The sequence below is a fragment of the Oryx dammah genome, unplaced genomic scaffold (genome assembly GCF_014754425.2).
Source record: "Oryx dammah isolate SB20612 unplaced genomic scaffold, SCBI_Odam_1.1 HiC_scaffold_26, whole genome shotgun sequence".
Lineage (NCBI taxonomy): Eukaryota > Metazoa > Chordata > Mammalia > Artiodactyla > Bovidae > Oryx > Oryx dammah.
Window position 1 is genome coordinate 97,898,737 of NW_024070210.1, and position 27,630 is coordinate 97,926,366.

Sequence of the window (27,630 nt, forward strand, 5' to 3'; positions counted from 1 at the left end):
TCTGTCTGTCTTACTATTTTATGCCTTTCACCAACTCTTCTGACATTAACAGGGGGCTATCCCCGACCACCTTTTTCTGGAAAATATTAACTTAGGGCTCTAGTTGATAAATCTCCTGGGCATGAAAGGAGTATTTCAATTCAAACCCCCTGTTAGCATTCTAGCTTACTTGGCAGGTTTATCCAGACTCTTGCAACATTGTTGAGCCAATGCTTGCTGCCAAGTTCTCACATCCGTTATCCATTGTGTTCCTGGGGATGCATATAGTTAGGGTGTAGAAGAAACAAGTAATAGCCTTAGCATTAGCAACATTAGACTTTGAGTTAATAAGTTCTTTCTTTGCTGTAACCCACTGAATCTTTGCTCCATAAAAATGTAACTCTGTACCTTAAGGGTGACGCAGGCTAAAGAATTTAAGAAAAAACATTTCAAGGGAAAGTAAGTGTTTGAGCTGACCAACCTTTATCAAAAATGGGTCATAAAATATCAACAGGCCTCCAGGCCAGAAGATAATGTACAAAAAATAAGACTCTTGCAGGAAAGAACCTGGTATCGATAAAAGTTAATACTGATGGAATGTTGAGTTGACTCTGCATTTTTCACTTTGTTCAATGTACAACTCAGGGTGTAAAAGCTCCCTCTGAAAATAAAGTGATGGACCTCGCTCACTGAAGCTTGGTTCCCCCATGTCAGTTCTTTCTTTCTTTCTCTCTTACTCTCCTTTTCAGGCTGATCCCTTGGAGCACAGGGGCCCTCCATGTTCACTTATCTGCCTGGGCTTCTAAGACCTGAATGGGAAGGCGCTCTGCATCTTCACTCCCTCGGAAGACCGGGAGGGCGCCTGCGGCCTACGTGAATGGTGCAAGTCCCTTGTCTTGGGGCTTTATTGGCTTTCTGTGTAAACCAAGGAATATTAGCCTCTTTCTCTCCTCTATTTTCTTAACTGCAACATTCTTTCTTTATCTCTCTCTATATCTCTAAATCTCAGTTGCTGACATCGTCCACACTTCAATTACCCTGGATCCAACTGGGGCTGGACCCCGGTAGTAGCCTATCTCTTCTCTAGGGGAACTTTCTGACCCAGGAATTGAACTGGGGTCTTCTGCATTGCAGGAAGATTCTTTACCAGCTGAGCTACTGGGGAAGCCCAAAACAGAAGTAACCTGGAATTAAATTAGCACATTCTGGAGTTCCCACAGAAAAGGTCAAAACCAATAACTAACAAATTTCCTAACCAAATAAATTCTGTTTCCTGTAAAAAGAGCTTTTTTCTTATGATTATATCAATAATATCTTTTATGATACTGGCATTGCTTATTTTTATTCTATTTAATTCTCAAAATGGTCCTGGAAATTAAGTTAACCTGCATTTTACACAAGGAGAAACTAATACTTGGGAGGCTAAATTACACATCTAATATTACACAACTAATAAGTATCCAGGTGGAATTTTGAGTCTTACTCTTCTGGCAGTCTAATACCTTTTCCAGTACTTGTACTGTCCTCCACTGGATACAGGGCTTTAACACTAAGCTATTTGTTTGCAAACTGAGGCCATTATTTCAGGCACTAGGTCCCCAGGGGAAACACAGTACACTTCCTCTAGCCATCAGCGTTCTTCTGCAGGCAGCTCTGGCTGCAGCGACTCTCCTTGGTCAAGAGAGTAACTGTGAGGCTGACCATTCTCCTAGGAGTCTGGGTGGTGTGCTTTGTTTCACTTGGATAAGAGATGTTGGCAACTGAGTAGGAACTTGATCTCTAAAACAGGAAGACAAGAGTTTTCTGAAAAGCTGATTAATTCAGCCTCAACACAGTGACAAGATTAATTACTTTAAAGCTTGTGGTGTTCAATTATGAGGTGTTTCCACAAAGAAAAACCACTATGCTCTACTTTTAAAGCAATTTGTATTTTTAGTTTAGAGACAGCCCCAAATAAAGACATTTTCAGAGAGTTCCAAGTAATAGAAGTATACCACCACTACTTAAATATAGCTTTGGTTTTTCTAACCAGCTTCTTTTAAAACCTTTAGACTCTGTAAGTTCCCTATATATGCAAAAAAGATGGCAGAAACATAATAGTTCTGGTGCCCAGTCTTCCCGTATGAGCTAACAGATAACATTTTACAACCAACAATGATGACTCTCAGACTAAGGGTTTTCTCCAACAGTGGGAGTATAAGATCGCAGGCAGGAGGAGAAGGGGAAGACAGAGGATGAGATGATTGGATGGCATCACCGACTCAATGGACATGAGTTTGAGCAAACTCTGGGAGATAGTGAAGGACAGGGACGCCTGGCATGCTACAGTCCATGGGGTCACAGAATCGGACACCACTAACCAACTGAACAACAAATGTCCAGACTGCAGAAGTGGTTGAGCTTCTCAGGTGGTGCTAGTGGTAATAAAGAAGCCACCTGCCAATGCAGGAGATGTAACAGAGGCAGGCTTGATCCCTGGGTCGGGAAGATCCCCTGGAGGAAGGCATGGCAACCCACTCCAGTATTCTTGCCTGCAGAACTCCATGGACAGAGGAGCCTGGTGGGCTATAGTCCATGGGGGTTTGAGGAGCCAGACGTGACAAAAGTGACTCAGCACAGCACACAGCCCACACAGAAGTAATTAACTACAAGCACGAGAGGAAAGGAGAGGGAGCCTCCCTCATCAGACGTTGACCTGAATTGGTAGGTAAACACCCCAGCTTTTTTGTCTCCAGGGCAGAGCAGTTCTGAGGTGTGCTCTGTCTTTCATAGATACTTAGATATGTAAGCATCCAGGCTAAGAACCTGCTGCACCCAAGGTAACAAGTGTGGCAGACATCTTCTAGAAACCATTGCTGGGAAACAAAGCCTCACTTTAGAGATCACTAAACAAACACTCACAGGCAGAGCAAGCTGGCATAGACACAGAGAATCTGCTGAAGTCTAGCCCAGGAAAGGACAAGAGAATAGCAAGGACACAGAAAACATAAGCAGCTCCAGGAGGAAGAGCCAGATCAGTGCAGTCTCAGGCTGGAGGATCGCAGCCCTGGGGACTGAGTTCTGAATCTCAATCTTCCCTTCTCTTCTCTCAATCTGGTTTGTCTCTGTTTTTTCAACATCAAAATGTTTTATTGTGGTGGCTTTATAGCAATAATATCTGATAGGCCTAGTTCCTCCTTAGAGTTTTCTTCTTTTTAATAACTAGGTCATATGCACATAAATTTTAGAGCAAGTTTATCAAATTCCTCAATCAGTTCAGTTCAGTTGCTCAGTTATGTCTGACTTTGTGACCCCATGGACTGCAGCACCCCAGGCTTCCCTGTCCATCATCAACTCCCGTAGTTTACTCAAACTCATGTCCATTGAGTCGGTGATGCCATCCAACCATCTCATCCTCTGTTTTCTGCTTCTCCTCCTGCCTTCAATCTTTCCCAGAATCAGGGTCTTTGCAAAAGAGTCAGTTCTTAACATCAGGTGTCCAAAGTATTGGAGTTTTAGCTTCAGCATTGGCCCTTCCAATGAATATTCAGGGCTGATTCCCTCTAGGATGGACTAGTTGGATCTCCTTGCAGACCAAAGGACTCTCAAGGGTCTTCTACAACATCACATTTCAAAAGCATCAGTTCTTCAGTGCTCAGAATTCTTTATAGCCCAACTCTCACAACCATACATGACCACTGGAAAAACCATAGCCTTGACTAGATATAACTTTGTTGGCAAAGCAATGTCTCTGCTTTTTAATATGCTGTCTAGGTTGGTCATAACTTACCTTCCAAGGGGTAAGTGTCTTTTAATTTCATGGCTGCAATCACCATCTTCAGTGATTTTGGAGTCCCCCCCCCCAAATAAAGTCAGCCACTGTTTCCACTATTTCCCCATCTATTTGCCATGAAGTGATGGGACCAGATGCCATGATCTTCGTTTTCTGAATGTTGAGCTTTAAGCCAACTTTTTCACTCACCTCTTTCAATTTCATCAAGAGGCTCTTTAGTTCTTTGCTTTCTGCCATAAGGATAGTGTCATCTGTATATGTGAGGTTATTGATGTTTCTCCCAGCAGTCTTGATTCCAGCTAGTGCTTCATCCAGCCCAGCATTACTCATGATGTACTCTGCATATAAGTTAAATAAGCAGGGTGATAATATACAGCTTTGAAATACTCCTTTCTCAATTTGGAATCAGTCTGTTGTTCCATGTCCAGTTCTAACTGTTGCTTCCTGATCTGCATACAGATTTCTTAGGAGGCAGGTCAGGTGGTTTGGTATACCCATCTCTTTCAGAATTTTCCAGTTTGTTGTGATCCACACAGTCAAAGGCTTTGGCACAGTCAATAAAGCAGAAGTAGATATTTTTCTGAAACTCTCTTGCTTTTTTGATGATCCAGAGAATGTTGGCAATTTGATCTCTGGTTCCTCTGGATTTCCTTTTGTAAATCCAACTTGAGCATCTGAAAGTCACAGTTCACATACTGTTGAAGCCTGGCCTGGAGAAGTTTGAGCATTATATTTTTAGCGTGTGAGATGACTGCAATTGTGCAGTAGTTCTTTGTCATTGCCTTTCTTTGGGATTGGAATGAATACTGACCTCTTCCAGTCCTGTGGCCACTGTTGAGTTTTCCAAATTTGCTGGCATACTGAGTGCAGCACTTTCACAGCATCATCTTTTAAGTTTTGAAGAAGCTCAATTGGAATTCCATCACCTCCACTAGCTTTGTTCATAGTGATGCTTCCTAAGGCCTACTTGACTTTGCATTCCAGGATGTTTGGCTATAGGTGAGCAATCATACCATCATGGTTATCTGGGTTGTGAAGGTCATTTTTGTATTGTTCTTTAGTGTATTCTTGCCACCTCTTCTTAATATCCTCTGCTTCTGTTGTGTGTGTGTTAGTCGCTCAGTCGTGTCTGACTCTTTGCGACCCCATGGACTGTAGCCCACCAGTTTCCTCTGTCCATCCGATTCTCCAGGCAAGAATACTGGAGTGGGTTGCCCTTCTACAGAGGAACTTCCCAACCCAGGGATCGAACCCTGGTCTCCTGCATCACAGGCAGATTCTTTACCATTTGAGCGACAGGGAAGTCTTGGTCCATATCATTTCTGTCCTTTATTGAGCCTATCTTCGCATGAAATATTCCCTTGGTATCTCTAATTTTCTTGAAGAGATCTCTAGTCTTTCTCATTCTATTGTTTTCCTCTTTCTTTGCATTGATCACTGAGGAAGGCTTTCTTATCTTTCCTTGCTATTCTTTGAAACTCTGCATTCAAATAAGTATGTCTTTCCTTTTCTCTTTTGTCTTTCTCTTCTCTTCTTTTCACAGCCATTTGTAAGTCTCCCTCAGACAACCATTTTGCCTTTTTGCATTTCTTTTTCTTAGGGATGGTCTTGATCAGTGCCTCCTGTACAATATCATGAACCTCCATCCATAGTTCTTCAGGCACTCTGGGTCTATCAGATCTAATCCCTTGAATCTATTTGTCACCTCCACTGTATAATCATAAGGGATTTGATTTAGGTCATACCTGAATGGTCTAGTGGTTTTCCCTACTTTCTTCAATTTAAGTCTGAATTTAGCAATAAGGAGTTCATGATCTGTGCCACAGTCAGCTCCTGGTCTTGTTTTTGCTGACTGTATAGGGCTTTTCCATCTTTGGCTGCAAAGAATATACTCAATCTGATTTCAGTATTGACCATCTGGTGACGTCCATGTGTAGAGTTTTCTCTTGTGTTATTGGAAGAGGGTGTTTGCTGTGACCAGTGCATTCTCTTGGCAAAACTCTATTAGCCCTGCTTCATTCCACATTCCAAGGCCAAATTTGCCTGTTACTCCAGATATTTCTTGACTTCTTACTTTTGCATTCCATCCCCTATAATGAAAAGGACATCTTTTTTTTGGGTGTTAGTTCTAAAAGGTCTTGTAGGTCTTCACAGAATCATTCAACTTCAGCTTCTTCAGCATTACTGGTCGGGGCATAGACTTGGATTACCATGATACTGGTTTTCCTTGGAACAAACAGAGGTCATTCTGTCATTTTTTAAATTGCTCCCAAGGACTGCATTTTGGACACTTCGTTGACTATAATGGCTAAGAAGAAAAAGAAGTGGTGGCTGTGTGGTACTGGAGTGACTGTGAGGAGATACCCCATGTCCAAGGGCAAAGGAGAAGCCCCAGCAAGATGGTAGGAGGGGCAAAATCACGTTTAGAGTAAAACCCCATACCTGCCAGAGATGCTCAGAGGGCTCAAAAAACCTTGTATGCACCAGAACCCAGAGACCCCACAGAGACTGAGACAGGAAGGTGTTTGAGGGACTCCTGTGGAGGTACCAGTCAGCAGTGGACTGCTGCAGGGGCAAGGGCTCTCGGTGCAGCAGACTTGGGTATGGCATAAGCCCTCTTGGAGGAGGTCACCATTAACCCCACAATAGAGCTGCCAGAACTTACACAGGACTGGGGAAGCACACTCTTTGAGGGCACAAACAAAAGCTTGTGCACACCACGACCCAGAAGAAAGGAGCAGTGACCTCACAACAGTCTGCCCCAGACTTGCCGGTGAGTATCCAGGAGTCTCCAGTGGAGGCGGGGGTGGGTGGTGGCCTGCTGCAGGGCTGGGGGGACTGAGTGCAGCAGTGTGTGCCTGGGACCCTTTGAAGGAGGTGACCATTATTTTCATTACCTCCACCACAGTTTGGCCCCAGGTAAATGGCAGGGAAGGAACACAGCCCCGCTCATCAATAGAAAATTGGATTAGAGATTTACTGAGTATGGTCCTGCCCATGAGAACAAGACCCAGTTTTCCCCTCAGACAGTCTCTCCCATCAGGAAGCTTCCATAAGCCTCTTATCCTTCTCCCTCAGAGGGCAGACAGACTGAAAAGCACAATCACAGGAAACTAACCAATCTGATCACATGGACCACAGCCTTGTCTACCTCAATGAAACTAAAAGCCACTCTGTGTAGGGCCACCCAAGATGGGTGGGCCATAGTGGAGAGGTCTGACAAAACGTCATCCAGTGGAGAATGGAAAGACAAATGACTTCAGTATCCTGCCTTGAGAACCCCATGAACAGTATGAAAAGGCAAAAAGATAGGACACTGAAAGATGAACTCCCCAGGTCGGTAGGTGCCCAATATGCTAATGGAGATAAGAGGAGAAATAACTCCAGAAAGACTGAAGAGACGGAGCCAAAGCAAAAACAATACCCAGTTGTGGATGTGACTGGTGATGGAAGTAAAGTCCAGTGCTATAAAGAGAAAGATTGCATAGGAACCTGGAATGTTAGGTCTATGAATCAAGGCAAATTGGAAGTGGTCAAAGAGGAGATGGCAAGAGTGACTGTCGACATTTTAGGAATCAGCGAACTAAAATGGACTGGGATGGGTGAATTGAACTCAGATGACCATTATATCTACTACTGTGGCCAAGAATCCCTTAGAAGAAATGGAGTAACATCATAGTCAACAAAATTCCTCAATAGCTCCAACTAAAATTTTGACTGATAGCTTTTAATTTACAGAGAATTTAGGGAAACTGACATTTATATTAGTCTTATCAAAAAGTTCAGTGTGTATCTTCATACTACAGTTTGTTAGAGTTTAAAACTTTATGTGTAGATGTCTTGGGTTTTTAAATTTCAATATCTTTACCATTCTGATACTATTATGAATGGAATAACTAACAGATTTTCTAGATGGTTATTTTGGCATAATTTCCTTTATTTTTATAGGAAGATCTTATATTCAGCAACTCTGCCAAACTTTCTTATTTCGTGTTGAACTTTTAGTTGTTCTCAGTATATAATACAATGATTTTAAAATAATAAAAGTTTATCCTTTTCCTTCAAATTTTCTTCAAATTCCTTCATATTTCACTTATGAATATATATAAATATCAGAAATGAAATATTAGCTATCTGAATAGAAATTTAAAATAACAGGGGAATTCAGAAGATGGTGGAGGAATAGGACGGGGAGACCACTTTCTCCCCCCCAAATTCATCAAAAGGACATTTTGACGCTGAGTAAATTCCACAAAACAACTTCTGAATGCTGGCAGAGGACATCAGGCACCCAGAAAAGCAGATCATTGTCTTCAAAAACAGGTAGGAAAAATATAAAAGATGAAAAAAGAGACAAAGGAGGTAGGGAGGGAGCTCCATCCCAGGAAGGGAGTCCCGTCCCGGGAAGGGAGCCTTAAAAAGAGAGAAGTTTCCAAACACCAGGAAACACTCTCACTGCTGAGTCTGTGGCAAGCCTTGGAAGCACAGAGGGCAACATAACAGGGAAGAAAAATAAATAATTAATTAAAACCAACAGATTACAAGCCCAACGGTAACTCCCCCAGCGGAGAAGCAGTGCAGACGCCTGCATCCGCCACTAGCAAGTGGGGGCTGGGCAGGGAGGCGTGGGCTGCAGTGCTTTTTAAGAATCCAGCCGGAATGCCCTGAATGTAACCAGAGTGAACTAACTTGGGCTAGCATACCAGACTGTGGGATAGCTATCACGCGAAAAGCTCTAGCATAAGACACCGCCAGGACTGCACATAGAACAAAGGACAGAACAGAAATAGCCAGCTGCAGACCATCCCCTGCCGGTGACAGGCAGCCAGAGCCGTAAGGGCTGGAAGGGGGCAATCGCAGCCCCGGAGAGACTTTACCTACCAAACTGCAAGCAGGCTTCTTGCTAACTAAGACTTCTTGGGGTTCTGGACAGTCACCATCTGCCTGACAAGAGGCTCCAGTGGTACACCCAGAAAACAGCAGCACGGAAGGTGATAAGTGGCAGCGACCATGCTCGCCAAACACCTGAGCTACTCGGTCCTGGGAAGGGCACAAAACGCAAGCCCAACCGAATCTGCGCCTCTGAGGGCTACCTGAGAGCCGAGCCTGAGCAGCTTAGACCAGGGAGATGCATGCAGCCTAGGGCCGGCCTCAGACGGTTCCCGGCAGAGCAGCGTAGAGCCTGAGTAGTGTGCGCCTGTGCAGGGGCATGCCCAGTGTGGCTGAGACACTGCAAGCACACGCCAGTGTTATTTGTTTGCAGCATTCCTCCCTCCCCACAGAGTGACTGAACAAGTGAGCCTAAAAAAAAAAAAAAAGTGTCCACCACCGCCCCCCTTGTGTCAGGGCAGAAATCAGACACTGAAGATACCAGCAAACAGAAGAAGCTAAACAGAGGGAACCACCTTGGAAGTGACCCCACACTGCCCACAACACCAGAGAAAGTCCCAGAAATATCTTTACTATTTTTACGACCATTCTCTCTCTCTCTCTTTTTTTTTGTTGATGTTGTTGTTTGATTGTTTTTTCTTCTTTCCTTTTTCTTCTTTTTTTTTAACTTTTTAAAAATTTTAAGTCCTCTATTTCTCCTTTAATTTTAATTTTTATAAACTACTATCACTTTTCAAAAAAAAAAAAAAAACAAACCCTATTTTTAAAGCAAATGCCGTATATATATATTTTTGGTGGTTGTTGTTTTTTAATAATTCTCTTGACTTTTTTTTTTCTTCTTGTTCTTCTTTTCTTTAATATTGTATTTTTGAAAATCCAACCTCTACTCTAGATTTTTAATCTTTGCTTTTTGGTATTTGTTGTCAATTTTGTACATTTAAAAACCCAATCTTCAGTACCCAAGTTTACCTGAGAGCAAGATTACTGGCTTGATGGCTCTCTCCTCCTTTGGACTTTCCTTTTTCTCCTTTGTCTCTGTCTCCTCCCTCCCCCTTCTCTTCTCTACCCAACTCTGTGAATCTCTGTGTGTTCCAGATGGTGGAGAACACTTAGGGAACTGGTTACTGGCTGAATCTGTCTCTCTCCTTTTCATTTCCCTCTTTTATCCTCCTGGCCACCTCTGTCTACTTCCTCCCTCTCCTCTTCCCTGTATAACTCCGTGAACATCTCTGAGCAGTCCAGACTGAGGAACGCACATAAGGAAGTGATTACTGGCTAGCTTGCTCTCTCCTCTTTTGATCCCACCTCATCTCATTCCAGTCACCACTAACTACCCCCTCCCTCTTCTCTTCTCCATGTAACTCAGTGAACCTCTCTGGGTGTCCTTCAATGTGGAGAAACTTTTCATCTTTAACCTAGATGTTTTATCATTGGTGCTGTATAGATGGAGAAGTCTTGAGGCTACTATAAAAATAAAACTGAAAACCAGAAGCAGGAGGCTTAAGTCCAAATCCTGGGAACATCAGAGAACTCCTGAATCCAGGGAACATTAATCGATAGGAGCTCATCAAATGCCTCCATATCTACACTGAAACCAAGCACCACCCAAGGGCCAACAAGTTCCAGAGCAAGACATACCATGCAAATTCTCCAGCAACACAGGAACACACCCCTGAGCTTCAATATACAGGCAGCTCAAGTTACTCCAAAACCATAGTCGTCTCATAACCCATTACTGGACACTTCATTGCACTCCAGAGAGAAGAATTCCAGCTCTACCCACCAGAAGTCCGACACAAGCTTCCCTAACCAAGAAACCTTGACAAGCCACTGATACAACCTCACCCACAGCGAGGAAACCCCATAATAAAGAGAACTCCACAAATTCCCAGAATATAGAAATAACCAAGATGAAGAGATAGAGGAATACTCAGCAGGTAAAGGAACAGGAGAAATGCCCACCAAACCAAACAAAAGAGGAAGAGATAGGGAATCTACCTGAGAAAGAATTCAGAATAATGATAGTGAAAATGATCCAAAATCTTGAAATCAAAATGGAGTCACAGATAAACAGCCTGGAGACAAGGATTGAGAAGATGCAAGAAAGGTTTAACAAGGACCTAGAAGAAATAAAAAAGAGTCAATATATAATGAATAATGCAATAAATGAGATCAGAAACACTCTGGAAGCAACAAAGAGTAGAATATTGGAGGCAGTAGATAGGATTAGTGAAATAGAAGATAGAATGGTAGAAATAAATGAATCAGAGAGGAAAAAAGAAAAACGAATTAAAAGAAATGAGGACAATCTCAGAGACCTCCAGGACAATATGAAACGCTCCAACATTCGAATTATAGGAGTCCCAGAAGAAGAAGACAAAAAGAAAGACCATGAGAAAATCCTTGAGGAGATAATAGTTGAAAACTTCCCTAAAATGGGGAAGGAAATAATCACCCAAGACAAAGAAACCCAGAGAGTCCCCAATAAGATAAACCCAAGGTGAAAAACCCCAAGACACATATTAACCAAATTAACAAAGATCAAACACAAAGAACAAATATTAAAAGCAGCAAGGGAAAAACAACAAATAACACATAAGGGGATTCCCATAAGGATAACAGCTGATCTTTTAATAGAAACTCTTCAGGCCAGCAGGGAATGGCAAGACATACTTAAAGTGATGAAAGACAATAATGTACAGTCTAGATTACTGTACCCAGCAAGGATCTCATTCAAACATGAAGGAGAAATCAAAATCTTTACAGACAAGCAAAAGCTGAGAGAATTTAGCACCACCAAACCAGCTCTCCAACAAATGCTAAAGGATATTCTCTAGACAGGACACACCAAAAGGGTGTATAAACCCGAACCCAAAACAATAAAGTAAATGGCAATGGGATCATACTTATCAATAATTACCTTAAACGTAAATGGGTTGAATGCCCCAGCCAAAAGGCAAAGACTGGCTGAATGGATACAAAAACAAGACCCCTATATATGCTGCCTACAAGAGACCCACCTCAAAACAAGGGACACATACAGACTGAAAGTAAAGGGCTGGAAAAAGATATTCCATGCAAACAGAGACCAAAAGAAAGCAGGAGTGGAAATACTCATATCTGATAAAATAGACTTTAAAACAAAGGCTGTGAAAAGAGACAAAGAAGGCCACTACATAATGATCAAAGGAGCAATCCAAGAAGAAGATATAACAATTATAAATATATACGCACCCAACATAGGAGCACCACAATATGTAACACAAATGCTAACAAGTATGAAAGGGGAAATTAACAGTAACACAATAATAACAGGGGACTTTAATACCCCACTCAAACCTATGGACAGATCAACTAAACAGAAAATTAACAAAGAAACACAAATTTTAAATGATACAATAGACCAGTTAGACCTAATTGATATCTATAGGTCAATTCACCCCAAAACAATGAATTTCACCTTTTTCTCAAGTGCTCACGGAACCTTGTCCAGGATAGATCATATCCTGGGCCATAAATATAACCTTAATAAATTCAAAAAAATCAAAATCATTCCAAGCATCTTTTCTGACCATAATGCATTAAGATTAGATCTCAATTACAGGAGAAAAACTATTAAAAATTCCAATATATGGAGACTGAACAACATGCTTCTGAATAACCAACAAATCACAGAAGAAATCAAAAAAGAAATCAAAATTGCATAGAAATGAATGAAAATGAAAACACAACAACCCAAAACCTGTGGGACACTATAAAAGCAGTGCTGAGAGGAAAGTTCATAGCAATGCAGGCATATCTCAAGAAATAAGAAAAAAGTCAAATAAATAACCTAACTCTACACCTAAAGCAACTAGAAAAGGAAGAAATGGAGAACTCCAGAGTTAGTAGAAGGAAAGAAACTTAAAAATTGGGGCAGAAATAAATGCAAAAGAAACAAAAGACACCATAGCAGAAATCAACAAAGCCAAAAGCTGGTTCTTTGAAAGGATAAATAAAATTGACAAACCATTAGCCAGACTCATCAAGAAACAAAGGGAGAAAAATCAAATCAATAAAATTAGAAATGAAAATGGAGAGATCAAAACAGAAAACTCACAAATACAAAGGATCATAAGAGACTACTATCAGCAATTATATGCCAATAAAATGGACAACGTGGAAGAAATGGACAAATTCTTAGAAAAGTACAACTTTCCAAAACTGAACCAGGAAGAAATAGGCAATCTTAACAGACCCATCACAAACATGGAAATTGAAACTGTAAATAGAAATCTTCCAGCAAACAAAAGCCCAGGTCCAGATGGCTTCATGGCTGAATTCTACCAAAAATTTAGAGAAGAGCTAACATCTATCCTACTCAAACTCTTCCAGAAATTTGCAAAGGAAGGTAAACTTCCAAACTCATTCTATGAGGCCACCATCACCCTAATACCAAAACCTGACAAAGATATCACAATAAAAGAAAACTGCAGGCCAATATCACTGATGAACATAGATGCAAAAATCCTCAACAAAATTCTAGCAATTAGAATCCAACAACACATTAAAAAGATCATACACCATGACCAAGTGGGCTTTATCCCAAGGATGCAAGGATTCTTCAATATCTGCAAATCAATCAATGTAATACACCACATTAACAAATTGAAAAATAAAAGCCATATGATTATCTCAATAGATGCAGAGAAGGCCTTTGGCAAAATTCAACATCCATTCATGATAAAAACTCTCCAGAAAGCAGGCATAGAAGGAACATACCTCAACATAATAAAAACTATATATGACAAACCCACAGCAAACATTTTCCTCAAAGGTAAAAAATTGAAAGCATTTCCCCTAAAGTCAGGAACAAGATAAGGGCGCCCACATTCACCACTACTATTCAACGTAGTTTTGCAAGTTTTGGCCACAGCAATCAGAGCAGAAAAAGAATTAAAAGGAATCCAAATTGGAAAAGAATAAGTAAAACTCTCACTGTTTGCAGATGACATGATCCTCTACATAGAAAACCCTAAAGACTCCACCCGAAAATTACTAGAGCTAATCAATGCATATAGTAAAGTTGCAGGATATAAAATCAACACACAGAAATCCCTTGCATTCCTATACACTAATAATGAGAAAGTAGGAAAAGAAATTAAGGAAACAATTCCATTGACCATTGCAAAAAAAAAGAATAAAATACTTAGGAATATACCTACCTAAAGAAACTAAAGGCCTATATATAGAAAACTATAAAACACTGATGAAAGAAATCAAAGAGGACACTAATTGATGGAGAAATATACCGGGTTCATGGATTGGAAGAATCAATATAGTGAAAATGAGTATAATACCCAAAGCAATCTATAGATTCAATGCAATCCCTATCAAGCTACCAGCGGTATTTTTCACAGAACTAGAACAAATAATTTCAAGATTTGTATGGAAATACAAAAAACCACGAATAGCCAAAGTAATCTTGAGAAAGAAGAATGGAACTGGAGGAATCAACTTGCCTGACTTCAGGCTCTACTACAAAGCCACAGTCATCAAGACAGTATGGTACTGGCACAAAGACAGAAATATAGATCAATGGAACAGAATAGAAAGCCCAGAGATAAATCCACACACATATGGACACCTTATCTTTGACAAAGGAGGCAAGAATATACAACGGAGTAAAGACAATCTCTTTAACAAGTGGCACTGGGAAAACTGGTCAACCACTTGTAAAAGAATGAAACTAGATCACTTTCTAACACCATACACAAAAATAAACTCAAAATGGATTAAAGATCTAAACGTAACACCAGAAACTATACAACTCCTAGAGGAGAATATAGGCAAAACCCTCTCTGACATAAATCACAGCAGGATCCTCTATGATCCACCTCCCAGAATACTGGAAATAAAAGCAAAAATAAACAAATGGGATCTAATTAAAATTAAAAGCTTCTACACAACAAAGGAAACTATAAGCAAGGTGAAATGACAGCCTTCAGAATGGGAGAAAATAATAGCAAATGAAGCAACTGACAAACAACTAATCTCAAAAATATACAAGCACATTATGCAGCTCAATTCCAGAAAAATAAGCGACCCAATCAAAAAGTGGGCCAAAGAACTAAACAGACATTTCTCCAAAGAAGACATACGGATGGCTAACAAACACATGCAAAGGTGCCCAACATCACTCATTAATAGAGAAATGCAAATCAAAACCACAATGAGGTACCACTTCACACCAGTCAGAATAGCTGCGAATCAAAAGTCTGCAAGCAATAAATGCTGGAGAGGGTGTGGAGAAAAGGGAACCCTCTTACACTGTTGGTGGGAATGCAAACTAGTACAGCCACTATGGAGAACAGTGTGGAGATTCCTTAAAAAATTGCAAATAGAACTGCCTTATGACCCAGCAATCCCACTGCTGGGCATACACACTGAGGAAACCAGAGTAGAAAGAGACACGTGTACCCCAATGTTCATTGCAGCACTGTTTATAATAGCCAGGACATGGAAGCAACCTAGATATCCATCAGCAGATGAATGGATAAGAAAGCTGTGGTACATATACACAATGGAGTATTACTCAGCCATTAAAAAGAATACATTTGAATCAGTTCTAATGAGGTGGATGAAACTGGAGCCAATTATACAGAGTGAAGTAAGCCAGAAAGAAAAACACCAATACAGTATACTAACACATATATATGGAATTTAGAAAGATGGTAATGATGACCCTCTGTGCGAGACAGCAAAAGAGACACAGATGTGTAGAGCAGACTTTTGTACTCTGAGGGAGAGGGAGAGGGTGGGATGATTTGGGAGAATGGCATTGAAACATGTATACTATCATATAAGAAACGAATCACCAGTCTATGTTTGATGCAGGATACAGGATGCTTGGGGCTGGTGCATGGGGATGATCCAGAGAGATGATGTGGGGTGGGAGGTGGGAGGGGGGTTCATATTTGGGAACTCATGTACACCTGTGGTGGATTCATGTCAATGCATGGCAAAACCAATACAGTATTGTAAAGTAAAATAAAGTAAAAATAAAAGTTAAAAAAAATAAAAAAAAGGAATGTATATGTATATATAACTGAATCACTTTGCTGTAGCAAAAATTAACACAACCTTATAAATCAACTATGCTTCAATTACAAAATAAAATAAATTATCTGTTCTTCAGTGAAACCTTCCAAACCCACTCATGTAAGCCATACAAGGTTAGGTTTCCCTATTATATGCTCTGGTTAATGGAATTCATAAATCTGTCAGGATCCGCTGTGTTTTATTATATTAATGTTATAGAAGGTTATCTTCCTGCTGAAGACCCAAAAATAACCTGAAATCTGTTATCCTCATAAATGAATACGCTTTAAAATAATACAAATCATGTCAAACTACAAGGAGAGTTCTGGAGGACAGAGAATAAATTCTTCTGCTTCAGCAGTTTGTTTGGAGACTGAAATTTCCTCATAGGTTTGCTAGTCAAGGGGTTCAGCCTTCTTTTGAATACTAAGCTGTGATTCAGTAGCAGTGCCCCCAACCTGCATGAAGAATGGGGCAAATCAATATTTGCATTATTGTCTGGGGTGTGGGGGAGGAGTGGGTGATGAACGCCCAGATGAGGTAGAGATCTTTCCATTTGAATATTTCAGATCCTGAGTTATTCTTGATTCTGCCGTAGATCAGCATCTTAGAGCACGTGCCTCTCCACAGAGCCCAGACTATCTCCAGTCCTCCGGTGATGTTATATTCTCTCTGCCGTGAATGGTGTGCAACTAGATTTTGGTAGAAAACTGCATTGCTAGAGCTTTTATCATCCACTGACATCTCTTTCTAGGGAGGTGAATGACTGAGAGAAGTCTCAAGACTTAAGCAGAGAAACACATCCCTCAGGCTTTACTAGCTGTTACCACTAGAAATTAGTCCCCAAGTTATCCTATCCCTCAAAAACTGATTTTCATGGTAATGATTTTACATGTTTACTTCCTGAAAATAGCTTCCCATTCTTAAAGAACTTTGTCCTCTCAGATAGGCAATTCCTTTTGTGCCTTACTTTATAGTGAGTTGGACAATTAGTAGCAATATGAAACTACGAAGCCCTTTTTCATGCTTTCATGTACATTTTTATAAGTTTTTATCATCTATAATTTTTAGTCATACTTTTTTTTTTTAACAAATAGAAACAATTTGATTAAACCACAGACTTTGTGTGTATATGATTGGGTCAGAAGTATAAGAAATCATTAAATGTTTGCCTTTTGGGTTGGCATTAGAGGCAGCTTGACATTGTAAAGCAATATATACCAGAGAATGTGAGGAGTGTGGGTCCAGGCTGACCTCTTAAGATATTGGCATCTGGTACTTGTTAAGAAATCTTGTCCTAGCCAATGGGACAGGACCTAGGATTTGTTCTAAGACCAAAAGTATAGATTCTCAGAGGGGCCAAGCTTACATTAGCAAATGCCAGAATGCCTTTCTTCATGATCCAGGAATGGAAGCCTCCAGTTGCTGGTAGGTTTTATTTTTTCAGAGGCAACTCTTCAGCTCTGGGGTTGAGAGCAGCAAAATGAGGGAGAAAGAAGTAACACGTATTTGCTGCCAGCAGTCTTTGCTAGCCTGCCTATTGGTAGGCTGAATGACATCAAATCTTCAGAAGCCCCAATTTAGTGTGTGTAATTTGTTAGGTTGTGTCTATCTAAAGTCAATAACTTCACAGATCAACTGAATATATCCCCACAGGAATGTCAGCTCCATGAAAAGAGGTACAATATCTATTCAACACAGTATTCCCACGGTCTAAATCAGTGTTGAATATGTTATAGGCACTCAATAAATCTTTACTGGATAAGTGTTATTTGGTTTAATCAACAAAGAACATACATTATGTCACCACTAAAACTCAGTTTATATGTTATGATAATTATTAAATTAACTATTCACTAATAAAGGCTGTAGTTACCTATGCAGAATATAACTGACAGTCATAGAGGTGTGCTGAATGCCTAGAATCTTCAGGATCTGCCTGAAGTTTTCTACCAAGGGTATGTTCTTCCCAAGCAGCCTTCACACCATGAAAGCAGATCTGGCTATTTCCAAGATTTTCTATCAAGCAGTCTTTGGGCTAGAGCTTACTAGTGAACAGATTGAGAGTTTATTAGATCTAAATGTGATACAGAAGTACTTGGAGAAAGGGGAAAAAAAAGAAAAGGAAAAAGAACTTCAATTAACCATATACAAACCTTATATAATATAAAAATTAAGTCAACATGAACCAAAGACCTAAGTTAACAACCCTAAAGCCATTAAAATCATGTTAAAAGTATAGGAGAAAATCATTGTGACTTTTGGTTAGACAAAGATCTCTTTTAAAACGTCGCGCCTCGGGGGTCAGACTTGGACGGAAGACGGATCTGTCGAAGATGGATGGCGGAAGATGGGTGGACGGCTCGCCAGCCCTGGCAGTGGGGCCGGGCCGTGGGGCCCGCTCCGGGGATGGCCAGGCCCAGCCGGCGTCCCAGGCGTCGCAGGACCGCCCTCCTGTGTGGGTGGTGGTTACTTCATCAAAATTAGTAACTTTTATTTTTTGAAAGATGTTGTTAAGAGAAGAATAAAACAAGTCACAGACCTGAGAAAATAATCTGCAACTCACGTATCTGACAAAAGAATTGTAAACAAAATCTCAAAAGAACTCTAAAACTCAATAGTAGGAAAAAAACAAATCAAACAAAAAATAGGCAAGAAATCTGAACATAAATTTCATCCAAGAAACATATATCAAGGAAAAGTATGAAAAGATTCTTAACATTATTACTATGAAGGAGATGCAAACAGAAACCACAGTGAGATACAAATACAAATCTATTAGAATCTATTACAGTGCCTAAAAAAAAAAAAAAAAAAAAAAAAAACAAGAACACACAGAACTGTACAAAAAAGATCTTCATGACCTAGATATTCATGATGGTGTGATCACTAATCTAGAGCCAGACATCCTGGAATGTGAAGTCAAGTGGGCCTTAGAAAGCATCACTATGAAAAAAGCTAGTGGAGGTGATGGAATTCCAGCTGAGCTGTTTCAAATCCTGAAAGATGATGCTGTGAAAGTGCTGCACTCAAGATGCCAGCAAATTTGGAAAACTCAGCAGTGGCCACAGGACTGGAAAAGGTCAGTTTTCATTCCAAATTCAAAGAAAGGCAATGACAAAGAATGCTCAAACTACCACACAGTTGCACTCATCTTACATGCTAATAAAGTAATGCTCAAAATTCTCCAAGCCAGGCTTTAGCAATATGTGAACCGTCAACTTCCTGATCTTCAAGCTGGTTTTAGAAAAGGCAGAGGAACCAGAGATAAAATTGCCAACATCAGCTGGATCATCAAAAAAGCAAGAGAGTTCCAAAAAAACATCTACTTCTGCCTTATTGACTATGCCAAAGCCTTTGACTGTGTGGATCACAATCAACTGTGGAAAATTCTGAAAGAGATGGGAATACCAGACCACCTGACCTGCCTCTTGAGCAACTTGTATGTAGGTCAGGAAGCAATAGTTAGAACTGGACATGGAACAACAGACTGGTTCCAAATAGGAAAAGGAGTATGTCAAGGCTGTATATTGTCACCCTGCTTATTTAACTTCTATGCAGAGTACATCATGAGAAACGCTGGACTGGAAGAAACACAAGCTGGAATAAAGATTGCCGGGAGAAATATCAATAACCCCAGATATGCATATGACACCACCCTTATGGAAGAAAGTGAAGAGGAACTAAAAAGCCTCTTGATGAAAGTGAAAGAGGAGAGTGAAAAAGTTGGCTTAAAGCTCAACATTCAGAAAATGAAGATCATGGCATCTGGTCCCATCACTTCATGGGAAATAGATGGGGAAACAGTGGAAACAGTGTCAGACTTTATTTTCTTGGGCTCCAAAATCACTGCAGATGGTGACTGCAGCCATGAAATTACAAGACGCCTACTCCTTGGAAGAAAAGTTATGACCAACCTAGATAGCATATTCAAAAGCAGAGACATTACTTTGCCGACTAAGGTCCGTCTAGTCAAGGCTATGGTTTTTCCAGTGGTCATGTATGGATGTGAGAGTTGGACTGTGAAGAAGGCAGAGTGCCGAAGAACTGATGCTTTTGACCTGTGGTGTTGGAGAAGACTCTTGAGAGTCCCTTGGACTGCAGGGAGATCCAACCAATCCATTCTGAAGGAGATCAGCCCTGGGATTTCTTTGGAAGGAATGATGCTAAAGCTGAAACTCCAGTACTTTGGCCACCTCATGCGAAGAGTTGACTCACTGGAAGACTCTGATGCTGAGAGGGATTGGGGTCAGGAGGAGAAGGGGACGACAGAGGATGAGTTGGCTGGATGGCACCACTGACTCAATGGACGTGAGTCTGAGTGAACTTCGGGAGTTGGTGATGGACAGGGAGGCCTGGCGTGCTGCAATTCATGGGGTCGCAAAGAGTCAGACACGACTGCATGACTGAACTGAACTGAACCATATTAAGTGCTAGGATGTGGAGGAGCTGAACTCTTCTATACTTCTAATGGGAAGGCAAAATGGCAAAACTCTGGAATATTGTTTGGCAGTTTCTTAAAATATTAAACATAAACTTACCATGACCAGCCACTCTACTCCTATTTACTTATGAGAAGTGAAAGTAGATGTTCACAAGAATTTTACACACAATTGTTAGTATTTCTGCCATAAGATGACAGCACCCTTATGTCAGAAAGTGAAGAGGAACTAAAAAGCCTCTTGATGAAAGTGAAAGAGGAGAGTGGAAAAGTTGCCTTAAAGCTCAACATTCAGAAAACTAAAATCATGGCATCTGGTCCCATCACTTCATGGGAAATAGATGGGGAAACAGTGGAAACAGTATCAGACTTTATTTTGGGGGGCTCCAAAATCACTGGAGATGGTGACTGCAGCCATGAAATGAAAAGATACTTACTCCTTGGAAGGAAAGTTATGATTAACCTAAATAGCATATTAAAAAGCAGCGACATTACTTTGCCAACAAAGGTCCATCTAGTCAAGGCTATGGTTTTTCTGGTAGTCATGTATGGATGTGAGAGTTGGACTGTGATGAAAGCTGAGTGCCGAAGAATTGATGCTTTTGAACTGTGGTGTTTAAGACTCTTGAGAGTTCCTTGGACTGCAAGGAGATCCAACCAGTCCATTCTAGAGAAGATCAGTCCTGGGTGTTCTTTGGAAGGAATGATGCTAAAATTGAAACTCCAGTAATTTGGCCACCTCATGTGAAGAGTTGATTCATTGGAAAAGACTGATGGTGGGACGGATTGGGGGCAGGAGGAGAAGGGGAAACAGAGGATGAGATGGCTGGATGGCATCACCTACTCAATGGATGTGAGTTTGAATGAACTCCGGGAGTTGGTGATGGACAGGGAGGCCTGGCGTGCTGCAATTCATGTGTTCGCAAAGACTCGGACAGGACTAAGTGACTGAACTGAACTGAACTGAACTGAACTGAACTGATAATACACCAAACTGAAAACCACCTAAATATATATTAACCAGTGAATAGATAAACAAATTATGATAGATTCACTTTTACAATGCAACACTACTCATCAATAATTATAAGTCAGCAGTATTCCACGGTGTAAGAAAGAAGATCAGTGACTGCCTGGGGTTGGAGTTAGGTATGTACAGGAAGAAGCAGGGGAAAGGGGAAATTTAAGGAGCAAGAGGAAATCTGAATGTGTTGGAGATATTTAATATCTTAATTTAGATCATTGTTTCAAAGGTGTGCACATATGTCAAACTTCAACTGAACAACATAAATACATGAAATTTTAAATTCTATGTTAATTATACCTCAAATCTGTTTTATTAGGCAGTATATCAGTGATTTTTGATTATCCACTCTCATCACAGATACACATAGTGCTTTTACAAACATCACCTAATACCACATTTATCACTTTCTAACTAAAAACTGATTTACTGATGAACAGATGAGATTAGATTTGTAATAGATTCAGAAACTCATGAAAGCAAAGGCAAAATAATATTGGCTTAAAAATACAATTTTATTTTCTCATTTAAAGTGCTCACAAGTGGGCAGTCCAGGGAAGAATAGCAGTTTTATAGAGTTGTCAGGAACCCAGGATTCTATAACTTTGACTGCATCATAGGTTAAGGTAGCTCTTTAAGAATAAGCATTGTTAAAGTCATTCCAGTAGCAGGAATCAAAACCCTTATGATTACACAGTGAAAGTGACAAACAGATTCAAGGAACTAGGATCTGATAGAGTGCCTGAACAACTATAGATGGAATTTCATAACACTGTATACGAGGTGACGATCAAAACCATCCCCAAGAAGTGAAGTGAAATGAAGTTGCTCAGTCATGTCCACCTCTTTGCGATCCCATGGACTGTAGCCTACCAGGCTCCTCCTTCCCTGGGATTCTCCAGGCAGGAATACTGCAGTGGGTTGCCATTTCCTTTCCAGGAGATCTTCCCAACCCAGGGATCAAACCTGGGTCTCCCATATTGCAGGCAGACGCTTTACCATCTGAGCCACCAGGGAAGTCATCCCCAAGAAAAAGAAATGAAAAAAGCAAAATGTTTGTCTGAGAAGGTCTTACAAATCGCTTAGAAAAGAAGAGAAGTGAAAGGCAAAGAAGAAAGGGAAAGATATACCCATCTGAATGCAGAGTTCCAGAGAATAGCAATGAGAGATAAGAAAACCTTCCTATGTGATCAATGCAAAGAAATAAACAACAGAATGGAAGAGACTAGAAATCTCTCCCAGAAAATTAGAGATACAAAGGGAACATTTCATGCAAAGATGGACACAATAAAAGACCAAAATGGTATGGATCTAACAGAAGCAGAAGATATTAAGAAGAGGTGGTGAGAATACACAGAAAGCATTAGTTGCTCATTCGTGTCTCACTCTTTGTGACCCTATGGACTGTAGACTGTGATTCCATGGACTATCCATGGAATTCTCCAGGCAAGAATACACAGAAGACAATATAAAAAAGACCTTAATGACTCAGATAACCATAATGGTGTAATCACTCACCTACAGCCAGACATCCTGGAGTGTGAAGTGAGCCTTAAGAAGCATCACTACGAACAAAGCTAGTGGAGGTGATGGAATTCCAGCTGACTTATTTCAAATTCTAAAAGATGATGCTGTGAAAGTGCTGCACTCATTATGCCAGCAAAATTTGGAAAACTCAACAATGCCCACAGGACTGGAAAAGATCAGTTTTCATTCTAATCCCAAAGAAGGACAATCCCAAAGAATGTTCAAACTACTGCAAAATTGCACTCATCTGCAGATGATGACTGCAGCCATGAAATTAAAAAAACACTTGCTTCTTGGGAAAAAACTATGACAAATCTAGACAGCATATTAAAAAGCAGAGGCATTACTTTGCTGACAAAGATCCATATAGTCAAATCTATGGTTTTTCCAGGAGTCATGTAAGGATGTGAGAGTTGGACCATAAAGAAGACTGAGTGATAAAGAATTGATGCTTTTGAACTGTGGTGTTGGAGAAGACTCTTGAGAGTCCCTTGGACTGCAAGGAGATAAAACCAGTCAATTCTAAAGGAAATCAACCCTGAATATTTATTGCCAGGACTGATACTGAAGCTCCAATACTTTGGCCACCTGATGTGAAGTGGCAACTCATTAGAAAAGATCCTGATCCTGGGAAAGATTCAAGGCAGGAGGAGAAGGGGATGACAGAGGATGAGATGGTTGGATGGCATCACAGACTCAATGGACATGAGTTTTAGCAAGCTCTGGAAGAAGATGATGGACAGGAAAGCCTAGCATGTTGCAGTCCATGGGGTCTCAAAATGTCAGAAACGACTGAGCAACTGAACAAGAAGTAGCAGGAAAAACACAGGGACAAAGACAAACACGCTTTTCCCTTTAAGGATATTTCCCACAAATAAAACTGGACACTTCTACCTACATTAGATAGACCCAAAGTAAGTCACAAGGCCACATATACCTGCAAGGGAAGCTGAGAAATGTAGTCTTTACTCTGGATGCCATTAAGGCCAGCTAAAATCTGATGTGTCATTAGTGAGAAAGAGAAGGAGAATAGATATTAAAAGGCTACTAGTAGGTCCAAATTTCCACAGGAGGTAAGTAACTGAAAAAATAAATTGTGTAATTTTTCAGTCATGAGCAAATGATCATTTTCAATTCTGACAATAATTTCCACATGTGGATCTCACACATTTACTGTTCATCTTCACTATTCAATAAGCAACAATGAAAGAGAGGAAATTAGCTGGAGCGGGGGGAGAGAGGAAGGAAGAGTTTTGAATGTTTTCCTATAGTAATATTAGTCCATTATTGTCACATATAAATGTCTCTCAACATCTATAACTGGTATAAAATAGAAATGAACAAACCACTAGCTTTGTAACAGATTGCTGTATGATGATTAATTAATTTGGTGGTTTTAGTTAGGGAAAATGATGCATATGTCACACACTTCTCTTGTGCATCAATCAAGGAAAACTGGGATAGGATCAAGCCATATTAAATAGACATACATATCAACTGTATATTTGTCTGCAATAGAGTTTCTATAAAGTTCAATGGGATCCCTTTGCCATCCATCTTTTCCTCCATCCATGCCAGGGCAGGGATTAATAGAAGGAAATGGCAAGCCACTCTAGTACTCTTGCCTGGAAAATTCCATGGATGGAGGAGCCTCGTAGGTTACAGTCCATGGGGTTGCAAAGAGTTGGACATGACTGAGTGACTTCACTTTTCATTTCAAGTACCTACAAAGACCTGTAATTTTCAGATTTGGTAGGGTATTTTTGCTTGTTCTCATTCCATGCATTTCCAATCTTGTTGCCTTCTTATGGGACACAGGGTTAATACAAAGACACTAAGTCATTGCAGTTATACTGAAAAAAGTGTGTGAACAATGGATTGAAGTAAAAGTTGGGAGGCAGAGGTAGATTAGATTTATACTTCCTATTCTTTTAATCTTGGCCTCTTTGGGAGAAAAGCTACTGATTCTAGTGCCCAGAGATTTAAGATTTTGAAAATCCTGTATTCCTAAATTGCCTAAATTTCTAAATTCTCTGGTTGAAAAGAAAATGGAGAAGCAAGCAGAAAAAGAGGGCACTGTACACTCAACTACTACAACAGTCTCCTAAATTTCTGCTTCTATCCATCTTTCATAATACCATCAGTTCCCACTTATTCATTTGCTCATTAATTAAAAATTGAGTTTCTATAAGGTACCAACCATGGCCAACCAGGGTCTCTCAAAAGTTGAGAGAGAACTAAGTTAGTTTCATATTTTTTAAATTTTGGGATGTTAAAAATGAATAGTAAAGTTTCTGGAATGATAGAATAAGGAGAGTAGTGAGCCTACTCACACACAGACAATTAACTATTGAAAAAATACATATGTTAAAAATCTTTTAGAGGATTTGAAAACTGTCTTATGGAGATACAACAAATTAAATATATATATATATATTCATTCAAAAACTCTACTAAGAACTGTGTTTCAGTAAGAACTGTGGCATTTGAGCCAAGGCCACTCCATTCCCACCCATCCCCAATCAGTTTCATGTCATGAGAGTTCTGCCCCAGATGTGTGCAGTCAAGATGGGGGATGGGTTTGGGGCTACTCCTTCCTCCAGCTCGTAGCAGGCTGTGGCTATGCTTTTATCCTGGAAGGAATAGTCTACTGGTGGTTTGTCTTCACCCCCAACCCCTTGATGCAGAAACTCTATTCTAGGCCAAGAAAATGAGGTCTCTCCTCCCCCATCCAGCCCCATCTCTGGGGTAGATACCATACCCCAGGCACAACAGAAACAGAACGCTGCACCCTGATCATCACCCCCACGTCAGCTCATTTGTAGGAGGCTTTCCAGGTGTGTGTTGGGATGAAAAGGATCCTCAAACACGTTATTAGCAAAAGGAATAAAAAATGCAACATGGGAAAAAGAAGAGCTCTTCCTTTTCCCTCAAGGGCAGCATTAGACCTCTAAAGAAAAAGGAGGATTACCAGAGCATGCAGAGTAGATACCAGAGTCTCAGATGGGTTGGAATTCAACAAAAGTGATCCATGTCCAGGCAGTATTGACCTGCCAGATGTTGAACTCCTCCTGCTCATCTAGAGCTGCCTGGAATTGGGAAGGTATGAAGTCATAGAATATGCAGTAAAGCTCTGCTTTGGAAAACTGAAAACGTTGGTCCTCTGAGACCCACAGATAGTAGTAAAAATCACATCTGCTGGTCTCTGGGTCCTACTGAAAAGTTGCTGCTGAACCATGCAAGACGCCAGGATTCTTGGCCTCTAGGGGAGAAGAATTCAATCCAGGGCCAGAGGCGAGGCTTGATCACTCAGAGCTTTTGTGTAATAAAGTTTTATTAAAGTATAAAAGGGATAGTGAATGCTTCTGACATAGACATCAAAAGGGGGCAGAAAGAGTGCCCCCTCATTAGTATTAGCAATGGAGTTTTATATTTTTTAATTACTTATTACAGTGAATCAAAAGAATGTCTGGAGGTTGTAAAGACCTTACTAGACCCACTGCCATAATTTACATTTTAAGATAACAGGATTAGCCAGAAGGTTTCTTCCAGAAACTGTCCTCAAGCAAGATACATTATTGTTATATAATCCTAAGGAATGTAGAGGGGAAAAAAAAATTGTTCTTTCCTCCTCCTTGAGAATTCCAGACCCCTCTCTCCTTGGGGACCCCTGGACTTCTTATCAACCTGCCTAGGAATTGACTCTCTCGTTCCCCCCTTTTCTTTCAGGAGAATTATGTTGCCAAGGGAAAGGGGCATTATTTTTGTTCCATAACTACTTCCTGCTATTTAGGGGCGTGGTCCCTAAATTATTGAGGCAACATATTCTCCTAACCTTCATATCGAGGGTCTCTGATCCAGGGGCCCCAAGTAATAGTTGGAGGAGGCTGTGCCACTCTTAGTAGCTTGGACAAACATTTGTAACTTAAAAGCTTTCAGACGGTTAGAAACAAACCCTGTTTTACAGCTACAGATGTAAGGCAAAACAGTCATTAAACCAAGACAGTGTATAATCAAAACTAAAAATCACATTATCTCCATAGTTAAAGTACAAAGTGTTGCACCAGTCCATCTTATGGTTGTTAGATGTCATCACAGAGTTGAAGAGAGTCCTTTCCTTGAAGGGGGGGAAACCCACCATGGGAAGTCTTCCCCTTGAGGAGGGGAGTGCTCCACAAACCCAGCAATTAGACCGCTGGTTGAATGTGGCATAGGAATGAGCCCAGGACAGGAAGGCTTTGTCTTGAGGGTCAAACAGCAGACTCAGGAATTTTGGAGTCAGCAGAAGTAGGCTCACATAGATTATCAGGCCCATCTGAAAAGTACAAAGTCAGAGCATAGAAAGTAAAGACATAAAATGACGTTGCTTAGTTCTAGTCAGGGTGCCGCCTCTTAACTCGAGAGTGATACACCCACAAATCAATTCCTGGCACTTTGACAGCTGTGGCAGAAGAAAGAATAACCTGTAAGGGCCTTCCCAGAGGGGCTCGAGAGATTGGCCTCCAGATCCCAATGTTTTTGTCAGGAACTCAGTTTCTGGCTCAAATAGAGACTTGCTTGACTTAGAGGCTGGGTCAGGAGTCACCTCCTGGAGTTCCATTAATGCCTATTGAAAAGCTGAGAGCTGAGTTACATAATTAGTTAATTCGAAGGCTTCATGTCTTATGTCTGTGTATAAGAAAGGCCTTCCATAAATACATTCAAAGGGGGACAGTCCCTCTTTTTTGGGGGGCAGTCCAAGCCTTCATTTATATTTGTAAATCTTGAACTAGTCTCCATTTACCATTTGATTTCTTTATACACAAAATAGGAGAGTTGCATGGGCTGTTACAGGGAATTAATAGCCCTTCTCCTTTAAACTCCCAATGATGGGCTTTAACCTGTCCTTAATCTCAGGTTTCAGTGGATACTGCTTCT